Consider the following 12627-nt stretch of genomic DNA (forward strand, 5'->3'; position numbering starts at 1 on the left):
GAAAGAGAGAAAAAAAATAGAAGAGAAGCCGCTCGTCGCGCGCGACGTTACATCGGTTACATTTACGCTCCGTATTTACCTACGATCGCGACGCCGTTAATCGATATCATAACGAATTCACGAACCGCGTGAATTGTTGATGCTCCGTAAACCGTTTCATTAATTACTAAACCGTTCGACGTATCTCTAATCCTGTGGAATGCCACATTTTCAAACTCAACTCCGAAAATCACAATACACGTGTGATTTAAATTAATAGCAATTTCATCTCGCGTGGGGGAGAAAAGGAAGTCAAAAGTCAACGGAGGGAGAATAAACATTTTTGTAACTCGTCGATAGGAAAATCATGTGTGACATATTGACTGCTAAAGCGCATCGGATGACTAATTTGCCTTTAACGAAAAATTTTAGTATAGAAGCGGGATATTGAATGCGCTATAATAAACAATAAATTAAACTACGGCTGCTAAACAATTAATTGGAACGTTTCGCGAATGGCGAATTTTGTGACAGCTGAATAAACGCTAAATACGAGCGTGTCCCTCGTTCTTTTTCCCGCGTATTACGTTCACATCACGCATGCCGCGATCCTTAATGAGTTTTCCCCGCGGATTCGTCGCGATGTTAATTATTGCGCCGCCGCGTCTCTCGCGTAATTTGACACCATCGACATTTAACAGACGGATAGATCTCGAATACAGCGTGAAGCCATTGACGGATCGGCGATTATTCATCGCGCTCGTCGCGCACACCCAAGAACTTGACGCAACGCGCAGCTTCTTTCTCTATAATCCGCCTCGCATAAGTACTAGCGAGCGTTCCTGCGAGGTTTCCCACCGCACGCAGCCTTTAACCGCCTCTGAAATATTTTACGTCTCGCGGTTGACGTGCATCTCGCGAAAAGGAAGAATGAGAATGAAAAAAGAAAAAAAAGGGAGAGAGAGAAAGAGAGGGGGAGAGAGAGAGAGAGAGAGAGAGAGAGAGAGAGAGAGAGAAAGAGAGGGGGAGAGAGAGAGAGAGAGAGAGAGAGAGAGAGAGAGAGAGAGAAAGTCGCGCGCGGAAAACGCGCCGTGTATCTCAAAGAGATACGGCTCTCTCTTTCTCTTGTCTAGGTGGAGCCCGGTTGCTCGCGCACGGCCGGTGAATATCAAAGGTTGCTTGCACGTGTCCGCAACACAACATTGTGTTCGCGTATTGCGCCCGGACTTGCCTACGTCGGGGCTTCGTCGTCCATCGTGCGCTCGGGCACTCGCAACTCTCTCCACTCGTGGGCAAGATGGATATCTCTCGTAAAAGTACGGATTCGAACGTTGATCGAGATTACCTCTCATAAAGACGCACGTATACAGATGTAATGAGTAAATGTGGGACGAGGAAAGCGTCGCTTTGATTATAGCGCCTTAACCTTCCTTTAATTTGTACCCCATATAGAGTGTATCAATCACGAACAAAAGAAAGAAATCGAAGGGAGAAAAGTGCTTCCTCTTTCTCTTTCTTGTATGAAGCGAGAAAAGAATTATTCTTTTAAAAATTGCGTCACCTCGTGAACAATAACAAATGCAAAACAAATCGCTGTACAGCGTTATCGGCGCAGAAGCGACGCGATTTTACGACGCAAAGGTCTTACGACCCACATCCACCTCCGCAGGAAATAACGGAACGCAAAAAGTCGCTAATTATCGTCATCGTTGCATAATACTTTTCGCGATCCGTATTCGCGTTCGAACGAAATTTCGAACCAGTCCTCGCGATACCGAGTGAACAACCGGCGCCATTCATCAATAAGTGCCACCGTTCAATTAGAATTGTTTAGTACTTTTGGCATCGACATTCTGAATTCCGACTCTAACAATTATAGGAAATGCGAGACAATACTATACTACTACTGAAGGTTCGAATGTTCAGTGTTGGTCCGCAACAATGACACTGAATTAACCGAAATTCAACTTGAACAAAACTGAAGGATAAAACTCAGTTTTAAAGTTACTTTTGTCATCTAGAAACGTAGCGTTTCTACTTGAAAAAAAATTAATTTAAACTAGGAAAATCATGCGTTTAAGAATGAAGAATTCCTGCATCTATTTCGTGGCGAATTTATTAGTGGACTTCTTCAGAAATCGATCTCGCGATCGTGATCCGTCAATAGCGATCCCGTTCGGATCGATAACGAGAACGGACAGTTTTTCCACGGCAGAAGCCAAGGGAGTGCCTCTTATCGATCAACTCGGACGTCGGATCGCGCGTGATTGCGAGATGCCGCTCTGGCGAGAGCGTCCTGTAATCAGCCGGTCGGCGCGCTTTTTCTCACCGAACTATCCATCAAGCTGTCCGAATTAACGCTCACGGTCCGGACAACGAAACTATCATCACGGAAGCTGCGCCCGAGGCGATCTCTCGGAGGTGCTCTCTCGACGACGGGAATAACGACGAGGACGAGGACGAGGGACAATGACGGCCATCATTACGTCCACAGCTCGGTCTAATTACAGGTATTATTTAATTGATCATAGTAATTAGTCGCGACCGTGTCGATTTCTGCAGGTGCAGCTGCGCCTGTCGCCGCACCCCGAGGGGACATCCCTATACTGAATCGCGTTGTCCCCCTTCTTTCTTTCCTCTCTCCCAGGAGAAGACAGGTCCGTCTTCGTCGGGAAGAAGAGAAAAAAAAAAGGAAAGTCCCAGAAAAGAAGAAGGCAGGCCGTAAAAATCATTAATAAAAAGGCTAAAGGCTTACGTGGTCCCACGCGTGTACGCCGAGAAGGAAGAAGAACGAAACTCGGGGGGCGGGAAAGGGTGGCAGCGGGACCAAGGGGGAGGGGGGGAATCGAGAGGCTCCCTTAAGAAGGAGAGCGTAAAGAGCCGCGTCTGGAATTCCGGCGTGGAGCAAGAAATATATATAGGACAGGCGGGCCCCGGACGGGAAAAAAGAAAGGGGGTGGGCCCGGGGCGCGATTTGCCACGGACCCGAGAGAACGGGTACGCGCGCGTGTGTCCGTGTGATATCGCGGACAGACGGACGAACGGACGAAACGGTACGCCATGAACGATCTCGGGACGGATGTTGTGTGTGGAGCGGGCCCCCCTTGTTATTCGCCTCTCCTCGCGGGGAATTATTTCGATCGGAGTCACGAAAGGGGCGCAGCAGGTACCCGACGGATGCACTTTGCTCTCGAAAACGATATTAAAGGGTACCATTTAATTGACCAATAATTTTATGAAACATTAATTTCAGAGCGCGACACTTTTATATCAATTTATTTGCTTGATCGAAATGACGTTTTATGTAACGATCGGGCTAGATATATATATATATATAACAAAGTGTAAGTATTAAATATAAATAATACTATCGCGCCGTGTCACTTAAAATCTGGATAATTCGTAATACTCGTTACTGCATGAGAGCTTTTGACCAGCGATTATTGATTATTTTTGGTTTTCCACGTTTTATTTTATATGATACCGAGAGATAGACAAAAGAGAAAGAGATATTTTTTTCTGCAATTTATATTATCTACAATTATATATTCCCGATATACAGATATTATAGAAATATAATCTTTTTCATTACATATAAATAATCATTCTCTCTTTCTCTTTCAGTTAATCAGTTTACACTCTCTATACTTCATTAAAAAAGAAACTCACGCTGAAATAAGACAGAAAGTACTCTACTACAAAGATAGCTTTAATTTTAAATCTCAACACTCCACTTTAATTTTACAAAATTCGCTCAACAGAATTAAGAATACACTGCCTAGAAATCAAGTCACTCGAGGTCTTTAGCAAATCCATGTCCAAAACACAATGCCTCTCGTGCCTCCTTGATGCGCCGTGTCCTTTTTATTCTTCTTTTCTCCTTTTTTTTTTTAATCGCGCGATACAACCGTGCGAAGATTAGCTCTGTCGCGGACAAGCCGTTTAACTCGGTGGCGGTTCGAACGCAACGCGGAACCAAAAATAAACGGTTCGCAGCGTGCGTCGCGCGACGCTACGCGGATAATCTTCTGCAAATACAAGAGCGCGGAGAAATAAAAGCGTGGTTCGCGGGCAGTGCATACATAACGCGCGGAACCCGAGCGGCGGGACATTTCGCCGCGCCGCGCGCTGCGCCGCGGGCACCGATATTTCAAGATACGATATTTCCCGTTTTTTTTTCCTTCCATTTTCTTTTTTTCCCCTCGTTTTCCCTTTCCCTCCCTCCTTTTCCCCCTTTAATCTCCCTTCGGCGGACGCTATCTAACGTACGACAGCAACAGCGGGAAAGAGGGATCACCGGGGAAGACAGCGCGATATAAATTTGCTCGACAACGCGGAACAGACAAGTAAACCCTTCCACGTGTAAAGTAAGATCCTTCCTCTCTTTCTTTTTCTTGCTCTTTCTCTTCTCCCCTTTTTCCACAATTCTTTATTATCCCGGCTTATATAATTGGTACGTGCGTTCCTTCTTTCAACTATTTATTACTAACACAACATGTTCTTTATATCTTTTTTTTTCCTTTGTCTGACGATCTTAATAGACCATCGCTGCGGTTTTCCACAAAGATCGCCGTGCTTCTTACGTTACGCAATGTAGATATGCATGAATCTTATTAACCTTTATCAAACTGCTTCTATCACGAACCCGTGCGTTGTCGCCTTGAGTCAAGCTTTAAGACGAAGTCGCACGCTTGCAATTGTATTAAGTTGTCAGCTACATTGTACTTACTTAGTACATAATCCTCCTTAACGCGGATTTAATCCCGGGGTGAAATAAATCTCACTATCTATTTATACTCATTATCCTAGATGCTTACGCTTAATTCACTCGTTTAATCCGCTCATTATTACATAATTTGTAGAATTACATAATTTTCTGATTCAAAGTGAACGGTTAATATGAGGGTAAGCCGAGAGAAATATTATTTTTACCTTTTTTTACGCGTTATTATATTTACTATTTATTATACCTAACATTTTCCCATCGTTTTTTCATCATTCGACTCTATAAGTTCAGAAGGACAACATTGAAATATTAAAGAAATTTCATGCGGCTTCTTGGCGATTAGATATCCCCCAATAACGTCGCTTCTGTGATGAAATGTTAAACAAATCAGCGCGATATTTTCCGGTCTCCGGCGATTTTCTACCACCGATATCTCGCGTCGATATCCTCGCGACACCGGGGAATATTCGCCGCGCGAGCGAACTCTAATTAACTGCATCCAATTAGCGTGCGGCGCTCTTCCGCGGCAGTTCTCTTCTTCGGAAAGTGTTTCCCGTATAATCGCGCGGCCACGGAGTTCAAGGTAATGCCGACACCTCCGCTTAAAGCAATCGTAGCTCACCGTTGAATTTTCGCCAGCTGAACCACGCGAGATAAACTCGCGTACCTGCTTATCGCGCGATCGTGTCTCCTTATTCGGAGACCGCGCGGATATTAATCCGTGGAGATATCGGCGATTGTGTGACCATAATCGCGCGTCAAGGACAACGCCGCACAATTGCGTGTAAAAAAAAAAGATGGAAAATGAAAAGAGATTGTTGATTTGCCGCATACAGATCTGGTTTCTACAAATAAGAGCGCTATCTTGCTTCGGAACGAAGGATAATGTCATTCAAACGGTACGAACAGGTTTGGAGAGTAGCTTCCTCCGTAGCAAAAGTTACGGAAGAATGTATTTGCAACTGTATATATACATTCGCTTTCTGGAGAAGACAAAAAAATGAATTAAAATTGTGTGAATTTCTCGTTCTCTTATAGCTTACAAAATTTATTTATATCTCGGGTGCCTCACACAATATTAATACGACTTCGAGATAAATGTGAGATTAATTAATTAACTCTCTAACTACTGTTAGAGAGCTAGAGAGCTAAATAAAACAAGAGGAACATAATGAATTGCATTAGTTGTACACAGATAAGAGTGAAAAAAATAAAACATTAGCGCGCGCGGAAGCGTCACTCATGTAACAGCATCCCTAAAATTCTCACCGGACGTAATTCGCGTTTCTCGTCTGTTTGCACGCATAAAAATGCCTCGCATTCATACATAATCTCTCCACCGCCAACGGTGGTACAGCGAAATGTAGGCTCGTGTGTCTCGTTTTAACGGGGCGCGTAACGCGGTGAAAAAAAAGGGGGGGAGAAAGAAACGAGGGCCTCTCCGCATAAAATTCAAGAGGCGGAGGCGATAAAGGGTCACCCTGAATTTAGGCCATTCCTCTTTCCTTGCCTTCCCGCCTTTGTATATAATCGCCTTTTCTTTTCTTTCCCTCTTTCTCTTCTTTTTTTTTCTTCTCGGTGTCGTCCACCGTCGTGTCTCTCTTTCTCTCTCGGCATATAATCGCGGTAACGGATTGCATTTAGCTTTATTATGGTCCTGTCAATTATATATCATTATTCCACCGTTTTTCAACCGGCTTGTTATCGGAGCATAGTAAATGGATTCAAATCGTTCCGTCGGTCTCCTCTCTTCGATTTCACTACCTTTCTCTCTTTCTCTCTCTCTATCTTCACCGCGACTTCACTTCGCCGCATCGCCAAGCCTGTCGTCTCCGCGACGCGGATTATATAGTATTACTTAAACGTTACTTCGCCTCTTGAGAATTTGTTACCGGGACATTCCGACTGGATGCAAGTGTCTCTCCTACGCCGCTTTTTCCTGCACCTCGTAAAAATGCGATTGGTACCATCAGACCAGCTGTCTCGCCGGCGCTCTTTACAGCTACTAAAACCGCTATAACTTTTCTAGTTGGGAGCCTATTACCGGATTTAGTATCACATTAGCTTCCCCCGCAAGAATCTAACAATGTCTCGCTCCTTGTATAATTATCTAAATTACGCGCTTTCCCCCCCCCCCATCCCTCGAAGCGATGGGACAATACCGAGAACAACTCAATCTTGTTCGTATACGCGTGATTAATCATCCTCTCGGCTGTTTATAAATGAGCATCAGCGCGATTCTTGTTAATCGCGAATAAGACGGCCCGACGTGAGCAAGAGAGTCGGTAGTTGGTAAAAAAAAAAAAACGTTCACGGGCGCACACACAAACGGGGTATATACGCATCGCGATGCTATTGCCGGGCCTTCCTGGAAGGGAAACGGGGCCCCGGAGAGCTGCACCTTCCCTTCCCTTCCTCCTGCCGCGCCGATGTTCCAAGCCAACCCTGCGACCCGCGCCGGCCCCGTCACGCCCAACAAACTTCTCCTACGACTCGTAGCGGGCGTCACGCCGCATTTATAATGTTTCCACGTTCGAGTTTCGATGGGTCCACTCCCGCGGAGCCGAGAGTCGAGAGTGGAAGGACAATGGGGCCTGCCACGTCGGCGCCCTTTGCCATGAAAAGCCTCGGCGACGCGCGTGTGATCCTTCAATTATTCGACGAAATATCGATGTATCCACGATCATGATTTAATATTAACAGAAGCGACAGAATTTGGAGAGAAATAATTCTTGTAAGGAAGATATAAGAAGAGAGATTTTTTGCCCATAAATTTTTTCATTCCCGGTGAATTGAAACAAACTCTATGGGAACAAAATAACTTCTCATAAATGAAAGAATTAAAGTGAACAACAATTAATTGAGTATTGGCGAATAAAAGTTTGCGCGAAAAGCGACGAGGTTTTTACGTTTCTTTGATTCACCGCAAAATAATATTCAAGGGAAAAGTACTTTTCGTCGTCCTCGTTCCATTTGCATACATTGCAGAGCTGTTGCGAGATCACGACGATTCGCACGCGTGCAGCGTGTCGCGATCGGCGGAGAAAGAAAAAAATAAAGACGGATTCGCGGGAAGTCGCGCCTCAAGTTGCGTCCCATGCATGCACCGCGTTATTTAGCACCCTCGTAAAACATTAATATCGCCTGCGCAATATTTCCGTCGGTTACCCGTCGACGCCGTTACGTAAAGTAACTTCGTGTCCTCGAGGCACAAACTGGACCCGCGAGTACCCCGGGAGTACTTTTCATTCAATCGACGTACTTACGCGCTGATATGCGCGCGCCGCGCGCCGGCTTCGTTAGCGGAAAAGTATATGTTAATTGCGAGCGCGCGGCGTCGCGCACAACGTAACATTGTAACGCACGTAACGATCCGTGTAACGATCGAGGCAATCATCGGCAACACGTCGACGATGATACCGTCGGCATATCAATGAATTATCAACGACGAGTCCGCGGCTCTCTATTTATTTCTGTCGCGGAGCCACGTCGAGCTCGATAATATCTTACCTAAATCAGATTGACAACCAGATACGTCAAGAGTTGACGAGCTAATAAGTTTAAGCAGATAAGTTTAAGGAAACGTCATTCAATTAAAGAATTTTTGTAAAAATGTATAATTAGGTCCAGTCATTGTTATAAAAAAATGTTTTCTGATTCAACAATTGAAAAGAATGATATTAATGAGACGCAACAAAAAGGAACTAAAGTATAGCTTTCTCGGGGATCGTAAAAGGCGTCGCACACAAAATTGCACAGCATAAGACCGCTGGACCAATAAGCATCTTATATAAATTAATATATGGTGACATTATGCTCGATGCTTATTAGTTTAGCGGTCTTATGCTATACGCTTATGCTAAACTGTACATTTTGTGTGCGATGGCCTTAACAGTTCACATCGCGGACACCGCAATTGTAACTTCATCCTAAATAACCCGACGATGGATGGGGGATACCGTTAACGAAGCGCGGCGATAAATCTACGAAATCTGAAGAAGAGGCTGAAAATCCAATACGAATGGCATAATTTAACGCTTTCATAAATATAGTCAAGACTGACTTGCCGAGTGCCACAGGTAGAAATCGATAACGTCCGTGAAGCAGCGCCGTCTTGCGCAACCCTGCTGTCGTCGGCCATTGAATTATTCATTCATTAATTTTCGGTAGCTGTTCGCGCCGGAGGATCAGCGAGCGAACGAGCGACACTCGCTCATCTCTCCGTGCAGCCTATACAGTCCCGAAACGTCGCCGGTCGCCGGTCGTCGGTCGCGCATGGATGACGTAGTGCGGGGTCCGCCGGTAATGTTTTCATCAGCGTTTCGGCCGTTCAGGAATGGCGGACCGTATTTTAAGACAATAATTTTCGCCGCGGTCGATGGCCCGCCGCCGTCGCGCGGCGCGGCGGCGCGGCGTCGAAACGGGGACATCGGCCCTTTTGATCGTGCCCGAAGGGGCCCGTCGAGGGCCACGCCACGGGGCCATTATCGACCTTTAAGGACCTTGCTGCGACTCGTGGAGACCGGTTACCATAACCGCACGTATAACCGCTCGCTACGCCGGGAGGAGGACCTCCCGGAGGTGTTATATAGAATTCCCTCGGGCCCCGACCGAACGTATTTTTCCGTGCTCTTCGTCGGTTTTTACCGTCCTTGGGCGTCCTGCTCTCACACCCCGATGGGTGTTCATTAAACAAACCTGACTCTCGGTGATTCGATCAATCCATTCGAATTGGAATCTCGTATATGGCGGAGGCGAGGAGACGAATGGGGAGAAGAGGGGAGAGGGAGATTCCGTCGAGATCTCAACTCAACTAAACATTTTCGCATATTAAAACGAATATCTGCCTCTATTTTAAGATGACTTCGAGTAAACTTTGATTCTTGAGCGGCGATTAACTTGTCAAGAAATGCTCGCAATATTTTGTTAATATAGATAGAATTATTAATTTTTTTGTTGTTTAATGTATGAAAGAAAAGATTGGATTATAGAAACGACGAATTATGTAGTTAGAAAATTTATTAATTATTCATCAATTAAGTTAATCGAAAGCCCTTAAGTAACATATATCGCGACTGTCGTTTTAACCGCGTGTTTCCTAAATCGTTCCTGCATCATATTGCATATAGATTAAACGCGTGATTTGCGTTATTAATTTACACGATGCTCAGTTATCTGATTTTAACTTACAAATCACGCCAGCTTCCGTCGTCGATCGGTCGACGAATCGGTCGGGAATATACGCGCGGGGAATCCCGCGTCCTGCAATCGCGACGCTTTTTCCACCGCGGCGATGAATTTTTCGATCGGCTGATGAATTTTTCATCGGTCCGGGAGATGCAAAGTAGCTGCCTCGTAATGTATACAACACGTTCGTTATACATTCGTACACGCTCGCGTACATACGTACGTATATCGGAGGCGCTCCTCCACCTCCACCTCCTCCTCCTCCTCCTCCTCCTCCTTCTCCTCCACCACCGACCCCCGCCCGCGCTTCCATTCCGCGCTAACATGCAGCGCGGTTCCCGCCGGTCACAAAGAGGATCGTTCATCACTTCCAGAAGTCACGAAAGAAGCGAGTGTACCTCTCCTCTCCGCGGGACCGCGTCCGGGAATGCGGTGATTTTTGTGTTTGCAAACGATCCGCGCGGCCCGGCTACCGCAGAAAAGTACCGGCCGCGAAATTGAATTCGCCACAGCGGCGCGGTGCGGCGAACTCGCCATTTTTCGCCTTGACTAATCGATACGGTGATACCATATAGTTCGCCACCCACGTGGAACGGCATCAAGGACCGTAGAATGCGACAGATCTATGGCGACGTGGTGCCGCGAATAATGAAGACCGGTTGCGGCGGACGTCGACTTTTTTTTTTTTTTTTTTTTTTTTTTTTATAAGCGACTGAGACAACTAATTATATTTCGTTACGATCTACCGTAACGATAATTTGCAGCATCATCTCGATCGATTTAAATTCAAGTTCAAACTGAGCTTTCAAGGACAAATTATGAATAATAATGGCACTGACAATAATTTGCAATTAAGTATGAAATACACATAATAAGGAACCGTAATAATTCGTGACAACGTTACGATGCTCGTTACGAATGTGTTACTTTTATAAATTTCTACAAAATTATGAAATGCACGAAAGGATGGCGAGGTTTGAAAGGAATAGTCCGCCACAGTCGGCGATGCGAAATTGCTTGCCACGCACGATGTATCGAGCTATTATTCCTTCGCTAATTTTACAGCGCGAGATGGCCGTACAGGAATAAAGCAACCGCCGAAAACGACGTCGAAAGCAATTTGCTCTACGGGTGTCTGAATTAATCATCGGCCATGCTGCCGAGCCGTTTAAATCGCCTCTATGCGCGACGATCATTAATTCAAATCACTAGGTTGAACTATTTTTCCTTCCGGCGAACTTCCGACAACACGAGAGAGAGAAGCTTAAGAACCTTTCCCGAGGTTCTGTGATTTCGACTTCTGACTTATAAAAGCAGGCCGCTCGTAATCCGCGTTTCGAATATTCCCTCGCGCTTTCGCGTTTCGACGAGTCGTGTCGCGTGTAAGATTCACCAAACTCGTCAGCGTGCACTCCTCATATTTTTCCGAGATACGCAAAAACGAAAACACGCGTCGCGCAGCTAGTTTACATGTCTCGACGCTCGCTTCGCGACAGCGTCAGCGTATCTATGCATCGCTCAAGCGAAAAAAAAGTCGATTTTTAACTCGCCGTTACTAAAAAAGAACTTAAAAGCTCAGCTAAGTTAAGAGTCACAATGAAAGTTTTTAGAATACTTATAAAATTAAATTTGGTCCCCAAAACCAAGTTATACCAATAAAAATGGTTGGGTCCAAAATTAAAAAAAAAAATTTGTTTTATTACACTGACAGCGCAAATGTGAAAATAATACTATGTCTATAGTGTCCGGGATTTGTCATACCCCCGCCTTAGTAACGCCGGGTTAAGGTCAGGCCGAGCGAAACACGGCGCGGCGCCCGCGTTGTTCGACGAGAAAACGCCAAGGCCTACACTCTCCGCGAGGGATCCCTTTTTCTCGAATCGCGCCGATCCGTCGCTTAATCACGCAAAAACACCGACGGCCGATCTTTCCCGCGTGATTCATCGCCGATAGATCGCAAACGGGAAGAAGACGGTCGGTTCGCACCGGGAAAGGTTCGACAACGCGAACTTTCGCGGTAGTCCGGGAGAAAACTATAGAAGACGGGAAATGAGAGGCTACTTTGAAATTTTTATCATTTTGTATCATAAATACATTGTAATATAAATCGGCGTAAATTTTTAAGAAGTATTTCTGACCGTAGCACAGCACGGAGAGAATTTTCTCTTAGAATTTGCCCTGAAATCACGGTAGTTGTGGGACAACATGTATCCACCAAGAATTGTATGCGAGCTATTCCTGATTAATATCTACCATAATAAAAAGTATTAATATCTATTGCATTAAAATATAAAATATGTTTGATTAATTTTACTAAAATATATCTATAGAAAATTTCAATAATTTTTCAAAATTTAATCTGCTTGGTAATTTTTATCACGTTGTTTGTAAAATGTCTTTTGTATATTTCAAAAATTCCTTGGTTGCACCAAGTTGTCCCAAGTTTATAGTGAATTTAAGGGTAAAATATAACAAAAAATTCTCACCGTGTATAGCAATGAGAGGATAGTCGCGTATAGTCGATCTATATTCAGCCTATATGATATCGACCGTATCTATATTGATCGATGCATATGTATACATGCAGATCATGAACGTGAGCTCTAATTAGATGTGCGACATTTAATAATGCCGCTCAATAATAATAATTTGTTATTTATGGTAATAATTAATCAATTTCTATAATCGTCAGTCATGTGGCATGGATCGCCTCAAGGAGTGTTGGCGTTTTGCAA

General features: G+C 44.8%; 1 protein-coding gene across 8 annotated transcripts in view; it reads right to left on the reverse strand.

Moving 5' to 3' along the window:
• The window catches only part of Lim1 (LIM homeobox 1), a 44915-nt gene that overhangs the window by 14611 nt on the left and 17677 nt on the right, over positions 1 to 12627 (reverse strand). The window lies entirely within an intron of this gene.

The sequence above is a fragment of the Temnothorax americanus genome, unplaced genomic scaffold (assembly GCF_048541705.1).
Source record: "Temnothorax americanus isolate GAGA-0224 unplaced genomic scaffold, ASM4854170v1 Scaffold33, whole genome shotgun sequence".
Lineage (NCBI taxonomy): Eukaryota > Metazoa > Arthropoda > Insecta > Hymenoptera > Formicidae > Temnothorax > Temnothorax americanus.